Below are 13,134 nucleotides of genomic sequence, written 5' to 3'. Positions count from 1 at the left end.
GCAGCTGGCCAATGGAGATTACTCCCAAACCTGTTGGGAATGAGAGAGGAATGAGAGAACACACCAAACCCAGGGGTAAACTAGTGAATTAACTAACTTATGTAGGAAAATACATGAATGATTGAATGAGAGGAAGATTGTGGGAAAGAGTAGAAAACCAAGCATAGGTCATTAGGAGATGAAACCCATTGAGTCAGCTATGAGGTCTGTATGGGTTGTGTTAGAAAGTGAATGAAAAATGTCTGTGAAATAACTGAACAGGGAAAATGCAATCCCAACCTAAATTCCATTCCCCACAGTGCAGTTTAATCAGTACTATATATTTATTTTTTGGTGACTTTCATAGACTGATCAGTGACACGACCTTTAACCTATAAAGGACCCTCCAGAAACATTTCTAGCCCTATATTTCCCCACCAACTCCTAAGGCAAATACAGACGACAACACAACAAAGAGCTCGGTTCTTATTCAATCATCCACATAGATTCAAAACAGTTCCTCGTGCTATTTAGTACTGACAACACATTTCCAAAACAGAAATGCGAACACTATCTTATCTTTTCCATGTTTGGGATTGTTACTATTTGATATACCGCAACTATGTCCATTTACCAATATCCGAAACAGTCATCCCAAGAAAGAAAACATCGAAGGATAAGCAAATATTAACATAAATATGTTAGTACAAATACCCATGCATTTGTGAACACACACGCATGCACACACGCACTTGCACATGCACACGCGCACACACACACACACACACACACACACACACACACACACACACACACACACACACACACACACACACACACACACACACACACACGCGTACCAGGGCTGTCTCTGTGGTAATCTGAGACCGGAGGGGACCTTTCAGAGGAAAGCAGCTCAAAGCTAAGTAAGAGCAGCTGATGTTGCATCATACTTCAAACATTCTTCAAATTAACATTATGTCAAAGGCTACATAGTGCTCTCTCTCTCCCCCCTCTCTCTCTCTCTCTCTCTCTCACACACACACACACACACTCTCACACACGCACGCACACACACACGCACACACAGACAGATGGTCTATGAGATAAGAAGTAACACTGGCACCTCTGTGGATGAGTCCACTATGTAAGATGTGAAGTGTTTTCTTTCCTTCTGACTCTCTCAGCTACATTCAAGCTGGTAAAGGGGAGAGGGGAGTTCTTCATCTGAAACTCTGACACCACCTCACTTCACAAAAAGGTCCTTAGAATATTTCCCTTAATATATACACGCTCTTATTTATAGGTTGTGTTTTGAAGGGGCAGGAGTGGAGATTCTCACCAAGCGAGTGAATGTTGCAGATGTTTTTAGAACGTTCCAGGACAGCTGTTGGAATGTTTTCCCACTGCATGACAGAGGACAAGACACCGCAGCCAATGGCTGCCCTGACCCAGGTCACCTGACAAGGTCACCTGACCAGAACCCGACAGTTGGCGCTGCGGTCAGCTCAACCCAGCCCACGCGGCTATGTGTGCATAGATCTCATGCCAAATGCAGAAAGATGTCAGTCAACAACTTCAAAAGCGATCCACTCCTACACAGAGGGAGATGTGTTCTGCAGCCAACGGAACAGACTCAGGCCCATGTACCCTGGTGGAGAGGCTAATGGCAGACAGACAGGCTGACAGACAGACAGACAGACAGACAGACAGACAGACAGACAGACAGACAGACAGACAGACAGACAGACAGACAGACAGGCGGGCAGACAGACAGGCGGGCAGACTGACAGGAGGCAGACAGGTAGGCAGAAAGAGAAACAAATATTTTGCACACACAGAAAACATATGCAACACTCAGAAATACGCAAGCACACATATTTCCTGCAAAAACTCAACTTACTTAACTGATATTTCACATTCTGCACAACGGTCCCTATTTCAGTGAAGGCCCATACAGATGTAGGATCTTAATTAGATTTAGTTGTAGAGCATTTTCCTGCACAGCAGGAAATGCAAACTTGTAGTGCATTTGAGTTTTTAAAAGGATTCTAAAGTTTGTAATTTCCATTTTGAAAATCAGACTTGATTTGCCCGAACTAAAAATGTCAACCCCTACAAAAATGTCCATTGATTATAATCTACATAATTATTCACATTTCTGGTTGCTGCAGGATTATTTTGCTGATGTAGCAAACTGGCTCAAATTAAGATCCTACATCTGTACAGCCAAAACACTAGTGGCCAGACTAACAGGTGTTATATCAATAATCATCATAGGAACATGTGCTAATTATTGATTGGTTAGAAAACAGCCAGGTTGAAAGTGATTGGTACAGACAGACATGTAAACACATCTTACATGTCAACCACTAATAAGGAGCGAAGACTCAGAGAGCTCAGAAAATCTACATAATCCATGTCCATGTATCCCATGTACAGTATATGTACAGTTCAAGTCAGAAGTTAACATACACTTTAGCCAAATACATTGAAACTCAGTTATTCACAATTCCTGACATTTAATCCTAGTAAAAATTCCCTGTCTTAGGTCAGTTAGGATCACCACTTTATTTTAATAATGTGAAATGTCAGAATAATAGTAGAGAGAATGAATTATTTCAGCTTTCATTTCTTTCGTCACATTCCCAGTGGGTCAAAAGTTTACATACACATACATTTGGTAGCATTGCCTTTAAATTGTTTAACTTGGGTCAAACGTTTCAGGTAGGCTTCCACAAGCTTCCCACAATAAGTTGGGTGAGTTTCGGCCTATTCCTCCTGACAGAGCTGGTGTAACTGAGTCAGGTTTGTAGGCCTCCTTGCTCGCACATGTTTTTTCAGTTCTGCCCACAAATTTTCTATAGGGTTGAGGTCAGGGCTTTGTGATGGCCACTCCAATACCTTGACTGTTTTTTTGCCACAACTTTGGAAGTATGCTTGGGGTCATTGTCCATTTGGAAGACCCATTTGCGACCAAGCTTTAACTTCCTGACTGATGTCTTGAGATGTTACTTCAATATATCCACTTAATTTTCCGTCCTCATGATGCCATCTATTTTGTGAAGTGCACCAGTCCCTCCTGCAGCAAAGCAACCCAACAACATGATGCTGCCACCACCGTGCTTCACGGTTGGGATGGTGTTCTTCGGCTTGCAAGTCTACCCCTTTTTCCTCCAAACATAACAATGGTCATTATAGCAGTACTATTTTTGTTTCATCAGACCAGAGGACATTTCTCCAAGAAGTACGATCTTTGTCCCCATGTGCAGTTGCAAACCGTAGTCTGGCTTTTTATGGCAGTTTTGGAGCAGTGGCTTCTTCCTTGCTGTGCAACCTTTCAGGTTATATCGATATAGGACTCGTTTTACTGTGGAAAGATATACTTTTGTTCCTGTTTCCTCCAGCATCTTCACAAGGTCCTTTGCTGTTGTTCTGGGATTGATTTGCACCTTTCCCACCAAAGTACATTCATCTCTAGGAGACAGAATGCGCCTCCTTCCTGAGCGGTATGACGGCTGCGTGGTCACATGGTGTTTATACTTGCGTACTATTGTTTGTACAGATGAACGTGGTTCCTTCAAGCGTTTGGAAATTGCTCCCAAGGATGAATCAGACTTGTGGCTGATTTCTTTTGATTTTCCCATGATGTCAAGCAAAGAGGCACTGAGTTTGAAGGTAGGCCTGGAAATACAGCCACAACTACACCTCCAATTGACTCAAATTATGTCAATTAGCCTGTCAGACGTTTCTAAATTCTGGAATTTAAAGGAACAGTCAACTTAGTGTATGTAAACATCTGACCCACTGGAATTGTGATAGTGAATTATAAGTGAAATAATCTGTCTGTAAACAGTTGTTGGAAAAATTACTTGTGTCATGCACAATGTAGATGTCCTAACTGACTTGCCAAAACTATAGTTTGTTAACAAGAAATTTGTGTAGTGGTTGAAAACAAGTTTTAATGACTCCAACCTAAGTGTATGTAAACTTCTGACTTCAACTGTATATGTGACATGTTTGTAAAACATTGTTGCATATTCTAAATAGATCCAGTAAAAAAACAGACCACCACCTATCCTGTAGGATCCTCCACAATGTGAGATATGAGGTAATTATGAGTGAGAGGTGACTGACTAACCCACCCACAATCCTGCCATTGTAAGTCTACTCTGAGATGCAGATGGCCAAGGCCCCAGGCCCCAGGCCTACAGAGACTGTGGAGGAGCTGGGAACCCAGTCAGACTGTATGTAGCCCAGGCCCCAGGCCTACAGAGACTGTGGAGGAGCTGGGAACCCAGTCAGACTGTATGTGGCCCAGGCCCCAGGCCTACAGAGACTGTTGAGGAGCTGGGAACCCAGTCAGACTGTATGTGGGCCAGGCCCCAGGCCTACAGAGACTGTTGAGGAGCTGGGAACCCAGTCAGACTGTATGTGGCCCAGGACCCAGGCCTACAGAGACTGTGGAGGAGCTGGGAACCCAGTCAGACTGTATGTGGCCCTGGCCCCAGGCCTACAGAGACTGTTGAGGAGCTGGGAACCCAGTCAGACTGTATGTGGGCCAGGCCCCAGGCCTACAGAGACTGTTGAGGAGCTGGGAACCCAGTCAGACTGTATGTGGCCCAGGACCCAGGCCTACAGAGACTGTGGAGGAGCTGGGAACCCAGTCAGACTGTATGTGGCCCTGGCCCCAGGCCTACAGAGACTGTGGAGGAGCTGGGAACCCAGTCAGACTGTATGTGGCCCAGGCCCCAGGCCTACAGAGACTGTGGAGGAGCTGGGAACCCAGTCAGACTGTAGTAGTGCTACAGCAGTCAGGTGGAGGGTCAGAGAGAGGAGCTGATCTCATTAACAGCGATAGGGAACATATCAGATAATATCCCGTAGACTTCAATGAGCAGGTCTACCGCCCTCTAGTGTTCGATGTGAGGGACAGCACATAAAGTATACTGAAAGTAATACACAGAACAAAATAAAGACAGACTAGTAAAGGGAAGAAGGAGAGAAAGGGAAAGAGGGAGGAAGCGAGATAATGGTCACCCAATGTGGCTCTTCGTCAGACCAGCTGGTGGCTGCATGCATGGTGTTATTGGGTATTATCAGTGTGTTGTCAGTAGACAGTGTTTGTATGGTGTTATCAGTGTGTCAGTAGACAGTGTTTGTATGGTGTTATGAGTGTGTTAGTAGACAGTGTTTGTATGGTGTTATCAGTGTGTTAGTAGACAGTGTTTGAATGGTGTTATCAGTGTGTTAGTAGACAGTGTTTGCATGGTGTTATCAGTGTGTTAATTGACAGTGTTTGCGTGGTGTAATCAGTGTGTTAGTAGACAGTGTTTGCATGGTGTTATCAGTGTGTTAGTAGACAATGTTTGTATGGTGTTATCAGTGTGTTAATTGACAGTGTTTGCGTGGTGTAATAGGTGCGCTGTTAGTAGACAGTGTTTGCATGGTGTTATCAGTGTGTTGTTTGTAGACAGTATTTGTATGATCTTATCGGTGTGTTGTTTGAAGACAGTGTTTTATATGGTGTTATCAGTGTGTTAGTAGACAGTGTTTGTATGGTGTTATCAGTGTGTGTCATTTGACCGTGTTTGTATGGCGTTATCAGTGTGTGTCAATTGACAGTGTCTGTATTGTGATATCAGTGTGTGTCAATTGACAGTGTCTGTATTGTGATATCAGTGTGTCAGTTGACAATGTTTGTATGGTGTTATCAGTGTGTGTCAGTTGACAGTGTTTGTATGGTGTTATCCGTGTGTGTCAGTTGACAGTGTTTGCATGGTGTTATCAGTGTGTCAGTTGACAGTGTTTGTATGGTGTTATCAGTGTGTTAGTAGACAGTGTTCGTATGGTGTTATCAGTATGTCAGTTGACAGCGTTTGTATGGTGATATCAGTGTGTGTCAGTTGACAGTGTTTGCATGGTGTTATCAGTTTGTCAGTTGACAGTGTTTGTATGGTGTTATCAGTGTGTTAGTAGACAGTGTTTGTATGGTGTTATCAGTGTGTGTCAGTTGACAGTGTTTGTATGGTGTTATGAGTGTGTGTCAGTTGACCGTGTTTGTATGGTGTTATCAGTGTGTCAGTTGACAGTGTTTGTATGGTGTTATCAGTGTGTCAGTTAACAGTGTTTGTATGGTGTTATCAGTGTGTGTCAGTTGACAGTGTTTGTATGGTGTTATCAGTGTGTTAGTAGACAGTGTGTGTATGGTGTTATCAGTGTGTGTCAGTTGACAGTGTTTGTATGGTGTTATCAGTGTGTGTCAGTTGACAGTGTTTGTATGGTGTTATCAGTTTGTCAGTTGACAGTGTTTGTATGGTGTTATCAGTATGTCAGTTGACAGTGTTTGTATGGTGTTATCAGTTTGTCAGTTGACAGTGTTTGTATGGTGTTATCAGTGTGTGTCAGTTGACAGTGTTTGTATGGTGTTATCAGTGTGTGTCAGTTGACCGTGTTTGTATGGTGTTATCAGTGTGTGTCAGTTGACAGTGTTTGTATGGTGTTATCAGTGTGTTAGTAGACAGTGTGTGTATGGTGTTATCAGTGTGTGTCTGTTGAAAGTGTTTGTATGGTATTATGAGTGTGTGTCAGTTGACCGTGTTTGTATGGTGTTATCAGTGTGTGTCAGTTGACAGTGTTTGTATGGTGTTATGTGTGTGTCAGTTGACAGTGTTTGCATGGTGTTATCAGTGTGTCAGTTGACAGTGTTTGTATGGTGTTATCAGTTTGTCAGTTGACAGTGTTTGTATGGTGTTATCAGTGTGTGTCAGTTGACAGTGTTTTTATGGTGTTATCAGTGTGTGTCAGTTGATAGTGTTTGTATGGTGTTATGTGTGTGTCAGTTGACAGTGTTTGTATGGTGTTATGTGTGTGTCAGTTGACAGTGTTTGCATGGTGTTGACAGTGTTTGTATGGTGTTATCAGTGTGTGTCAGTTGACAGTGTTGGTATGGTGTTATCAGTGTGTGTCAGTTGACAGTGTTTGTATGGTGTTATCAGTTTGTCAGTTGACAGTGTTTGCATGGTGTTATCAGTTTGTCAGTTGACAGTGTTTGTATGGTGTTATCAGTGTGTGTCAGTTGACAGTGTTTGCATGGTGTTATCAGTTTGTCAGTTGACAGTGTTTGTATGGTGTTATCAGTGTGTGTCAGTTGACAGTGTTTGTATGGTGTTATCAGTGTGTCAGTTGACAGTGTTTGTATGGTGTTATCAGTGTGTGTCAGTTGACAGTGTTTGTATGGTGTTATGTGTGTGTCAGTTGACAGTGTTTGTATGGTGTTATGTGTGTGTCAGTTGACAGTGTATGCATGGTGTTGACAGTGTTTGTATGGTGTTATCAGTGTGTGTCAGTTGACAGTGTTGGTATGGTGTTATCAGTATGTCAGTTGACAGCGTTTGTATGGTGATATCAGTGTGTGTCAGTTGACAGTGTTTGCATGGTGTTATCAGTTTGTCAGTTGACAGTGTTTGTATGGTGTTATCAGTGTGTGTCAGTTGACAGTGTTTGTATGGTGTTATCAGTGTGTCAGTTGACAGTGTCTATATTGTGATATCAATGTGTGTCAGTTGACAGTGTTTGCATGGTGTTATCAGTGTGTGTCAGTTGACAGTGTCTGTATTGTGATATCAGTGTGTGTCAGTTGACAGTGTTTGTATGGTGTTATCAGTGTGTGTCAGTTGACAGTGTTTGTATGGTGTTATCAGTGTGTGTCAGTTGACAGTGTTTGTATGGTGTTATCAGTGTGTGTCAGTTGACAGTGTTTGTATGGTGTTATCAGTGTGTCAGTTAACAGTGTTTGTATGGTGTTATCAGTGTGTGTCAGTTGACAGTGTTTGTATTGTGATATCAGTGTTTGTCAGTTGACAGTGTTTGCATGGTGTTATCAGTGTGTCAGTTAACAGTGTTTGTATTGTGATATCAGTGTTTGTCAGTTGACAGTGTTTGTATGGTGTTATCAGTGTGTCAGTTAACAGTGTTTGTATGGTGTTATCAGTGTGTCAGTTGACAGTGTTTGTATGGTGTTATCAGTGTGTCAGTTAACAGTGTTTGTATGGTGTTATCAATGTGTCAGTTGTCAGTGTTTGTATGGTGTTATCAGTGTGTCAGTTAACAGTGTTTGTATGGTGTTATCAGTGTGTCAGTTAACAGTGTTTGTATGGTGTTATCAGTGTGTCAGTTAACAGTGTTTGTATGGTGTTATCAATGTGTCAGTTGTCAGTGTATACCTATTCTCTGCTCTTCACCATCATAGAGTCATCAGACTAGGGAACACAAAGTACATCTCTCTTTCTCGCTCTCTCTCTGTCTGTTTCTCACTCACACACATTTTTCATAGCCACAGAGATGCCTCTGTTTCTCAGCTGACACACACACACACACACACACACACACACACACACACACACACACACACACACACACACACACACACACACACACACACGCAAATGTCAAATCTCTCTACCTGACAATAATAAAAACAACAACAGATGTCAGGATCTGGCGCTACCCCACTTCCACAACATTCTCCAGCCTCCCTCTGCGCTCTGCATTTGTCCATTTTCTGTCGTGGCAGGGATGACAGCGATTGATCACCTCTTCTTCCGACAATTCTGATTCAAAGCCAGGATGCAAAGGCCGCTCGGAGGGAACGGGGCGTCTGTGGCTAAAATTAGTGGCCGGCTCAATCACCAGGCTAATTTGGAGCTGGGTGTGTGTGGTGGGAGTTGGGAGGGATATGTGTGTGTGTGTGTGTGTGTATGGGACAGGGTGTAGTGGAGGCTTCCAAGTGCTGGGGCGGATCAGTAGCTGGATCCCATTGGACTTCCTGTTCCTGTGGGACACTAGCTCTGATTACTGTCACTGACCAGAGAGAGCGTTCCCTCCCCTCTTTCGCTTGCTTTCTTCTTGTCCCTCAAAAGTCCAGGATGATGTGGCACGCAATGAGGCCCCGGCTCAGTGTAGCCCCCAACTGTGGAGCACCTTTCCTACCTCTATCTTTTTACTCAATCTTTCTCCCTCCTCTCTTCTTTCTTCCCCTTAAAAGTCCAGTATGTGGCACCACAAGCCCACCTGCCTCCCACAACACTACTTCACAACACCTCACCCCCCCTAACCACCCAGTTCGCCCAGCTTGATCTCTGACCTCCCCAATGCCAGGGTATTAGTTTCTTTGTCAGTGCCACACTCCCCATCCTCATCTCCATCCATCCCCCCACCCCCCCAGCCTAAATTATAAAAACAGCATGAAATAACAAGAGGAGTGGACCAGAGGAGTGTAGAGGAGGGCCTTCTCTCGTTGCATGTAAACCAAGACAGGCTTTAGTTGGAAACAAATGCAGTCTACAGGCCTTTCTAACGGTGGAGGTACAGCAGGGTGAGATGTCTGGTTGGTTCTAGTTTCATTTGAAGGAGTTCGGGGTAGTCTGTGTGTGTGTGTGTGTGTGTGTGTGTGTGTGTGTGTGTGTGTGTGTGTGTGTGTGTGTGTGTGTGTGTGTGTGTGTGTGTGTGTGTGTGTGTGTGTGTGTGTGTGTGTGTGTGTGTGCGTGTCTGTGAGTGTGTGTAAAGCGGGACAAAAAGTGCCGAAGTTAGTGTGAGAAGCATAATAAAGTTTGGGAGGTATATACTGTAGCTTAGTGCATGGCATGGGGCTAGTCTGGGCTTGAATAGAAACCAGTGAGCATGAGCAGATGTAGGTGGGTCAAGGGAGGTCAGAAATCTGGGTGCAGGTGAACTCTCCCTTTTTTCCATAACTCTCTCTATCACTCTCTCTTTCTCTCTCCCCTCAACCTCTATCTCGCTCTCTCTCTTTGTCTCTCTCTCTGTTTCCAGTATGGTGGGAACCAGTACCATCCCTGGGTAATCATTATAAAAGATGCAGATTATAGTTGTGGAGGAACCCATTGCTATGTCACTATGCCCTTCTCTCTTCCTCCCTCTCCTCTCCTCAATCTCTCCCTATCTGTCTTCTCTGTCCTCCTATCTCCTCCTCTCCCATTCTCACTCCTCTTTGTTCAATGACGAAGACGAGAGGAGGAGCTGCTGTCCTTGAGACTGAAGCCACAGATGCCCCTGTTTATCAGCTGATGCACACACAGTTTTGTATAGCTATCCTTGTGGGGACCAATTCATTGATTCCGATCCAAATTCCTACTTTCCCTAACCTCTAACTCTAAATCAGACGAGTCCCAATAAGCTTGTGGGGATCATAGAGCAAAACAGAGAACACCCTGGAGTCTCGTCTTTCGTAATAGTTTTAGGCCAAACCGTTTGGATGCTGCAGATGGTTTTGTGAAAAGACCGATCTTTGGGATATTTAAATGATCCTAATTGGATTTCCACGGGACGCGGACATTGACCATAGGGTTGTTTTTAACACTTATTTCCGAAGCATTTTTTGAGAAATTAAAACTGGTAGATTTAGGGAAAATGTATCCTTTCAGATTTTTCTTCTTTCTCTGTCAGTGTCAATCAATGCTTTTCTACTCAAAGTTGCGGACACATTACAATTCACACTCAATGAAAACATTATTTTAACTGTTAGTGACCTGATACTGTTCCTCTATACGGCATTGGTAGTATTTCTGTTCTCACATTTTGGCCATATAGTTTTTCAAGAAGGACCATCCTCCACCATAGCCACAAACATTTCTGTTTCACCTCTGAACACATTCTCCTCTGTCCACCGTGCAGAAAGACAAATAAATATTGACTGACTTGCTCCCTGAGTGCCCCCCTCACCGCCCACCATAGCAGCCCCTCTATCAGAGAGCCCCTCCACTCAGGTTTCACCTCTCTGTTCTTCCTGCTGCGCCCAATCACAGTAACACATACACACTCTTACACTCAACCAGTCCAATATTGAATGTGTGGGTGGGAGAATATATGTAGGCCTACATGTTTGTCTAGGTACTTCAGATTTGGGGTCAATCCCATGTCAAGAGCTGAAAACACCCTAATTGTACTTTCCAGTTCTTTAAATGAAATTGGAATGAATCTCCTGCTGAATAACCTGAATCTAAATGCAACTGACCCTAACTCAGATGTAAATGTAAAATATATATGTGTGTGTGTGTGTTGAACTTGATCTTGCCTCATCATGTGTCAAGCTTCCTGTTTGAATCCAACAATCGCTGTACTGAGAGAGAAAGGAGGAGGAGTGTTAACAGATCAATTCAAATCAAACTTTATTGGTCACATGTGCCTGTCACATACGTTATACGAAGGAGACCAAGGTGCAGCATGGTATGCGTACATTCTTCTTTTATTAAAGAAAGAACACTGAACAAACTAACAACACAATGAAACACAAAGCTAATATAAATAGTGCAAACAGGCTTCTAAACATAGAACAAGATCCCATGAAACACAAAAGGGAAATGGCTACCTAAATATGATCTCCAATCAGAGACAATGATAAACAGCTGCCTCTGATTGGGAACCATATCAGGCCACCATAAACATACAAATGCCTAGACCTACAAAACCCTAGACATACAAAAACCCTATACAATACAAAAACTACCGTGTCCACCCTAGTCACACCCTGACCTAACCAAAATATAAAGAAAACAGAGATATCTCAGGTCTGGGTGTGACAGTGCCGAATACAACAGATGTAGACCATACAGTGAAATGCTTACTTACAGGCTCTTAACCAACTATGCAGTTTAAGAAAATACTTAACAAATAAACTAAAGTAAAAAATTATAAAAAGTAACAGAATAAAATAACAATGATGAGGCTATATACAGGGGGTACAGGTTAGTCGAGGTAATTTGTACATGTAGGTAGGGGTAAAGTGACTATGCATAGATAATAAACAGCGAGTAGCAGCAGTGTAAAAACAAAGGGGGGCGGGGGGGGTCAATGTAAATAGTCCAGGTGGCCATTTGATTAATTGTTCAGTAGTCTTATGGCTTGGGGGTAGAAGCTGTTAAGGAGCCTTTTGGTCCTAGACTTAGCGCTCCGGTACCGCTCGCCGTGCGGCATACACATACTTTTGATCATGTAGTGTATGTAGAAAAAGACAGATTTCTTCTCCATCACTCCCTCTATCTTACAGAAAAATAAAGAGAAAACAGAGGAGAATCAGAAATGCAGAAAGCATTTACCACCTCTCTCCCGCTCTCCCCTTCGCTTTCGCCATCCCTCTCAGGGCACTCAGTTGTGGGTAGCAGGATTAGGGCTGTCAGCAGGGCGACAGCTGCGCACATCTGGAGCCATAGGTCCCTTACAGCTCAATCCTCACATCGTTACATACAGCTAGCTACAGCTACACCACTGTCTGCCCTGCTTTACTCTGCCGTGCTGCACATCACCTCTTTACTGACAAACACACACCTTTACCTTGCTCTATCTTACATCCCCCATCTACTGTCTAGCCCTTCCCTGGGGGAACGATTTATGTGTGACACATGCTGTTTTTGATGATGACATACAGATAGGTAGCTCTGGTTACATGACTGTATAATATGGTGGTGGCTTTTGTGTGTGTGTGTGTGTGTGTGTGCTGTGGGCTCACTGTTAGAGATAGCCACCTGGTCTGACATAATCCCTCTCTGGAAGATCTTAGCAGTGATCAAGGCTTCACTCCTACATGTTACCAGGGACGACCAGAGAATGTCTGCCAAAGCTAGCCTATTCTTTCTCTCTGAATAAATACTCAAAAGTCCAAAAACAGTCTCTTTGGTTTCACTCTCCTTTTATTGTGGAATACACTATTGTGTACAATCAAAATTCAATTGCCTACCATTATAGAACTGTTCAATCAGCTGCTGACTTATGGGTACGAATGAATAACTATCTAACAAAATGTTTGTGACTTCCTTAATGTTTTCATACAAAAATATCGCCCTAAAATCTATCCCACGATCATTTATTATTAAGAATGTTTCAAAAATACTTTGAGATAATTTTTCACAAACCAAATCATAAGGTGTTTGTCAGTAAATCTTTGCTAAAGTGCAACGTTAAGTGTCTGTGTTTTTGAGTATGTCTGCATGAAAAAGTGTGTGTGTGTGCTCCTATCATCCAGACAGATTTCTCAGCTATCTATCAGACAATGCAGGAACACATTGTAACGATGGTGTAGGAATGTCTAGTACTCTGAACTCAAAGCTATGCCTCAAGGATAGGCAGACATCACACAGCAGT

Source organism: Oncorhynchus tshawytscha, linkage group LG14, assembly GCF_018296145.1.
Source record: "Oncorhynchus tshawytscha isolate Ot180627B linkage group LG14, Otsh_v2.0, whole genome shotgun sequence".
Taxonomy (NCBI): Eukaryota; Metazoa; Chordata; class Actinopteri; order Salmoniformes; family Salmonidae; genus Oncorhynchus; species Oncorhynchus tshawytscha.
Note: the sequence above shows the minus strand (reverse complement) of the source record.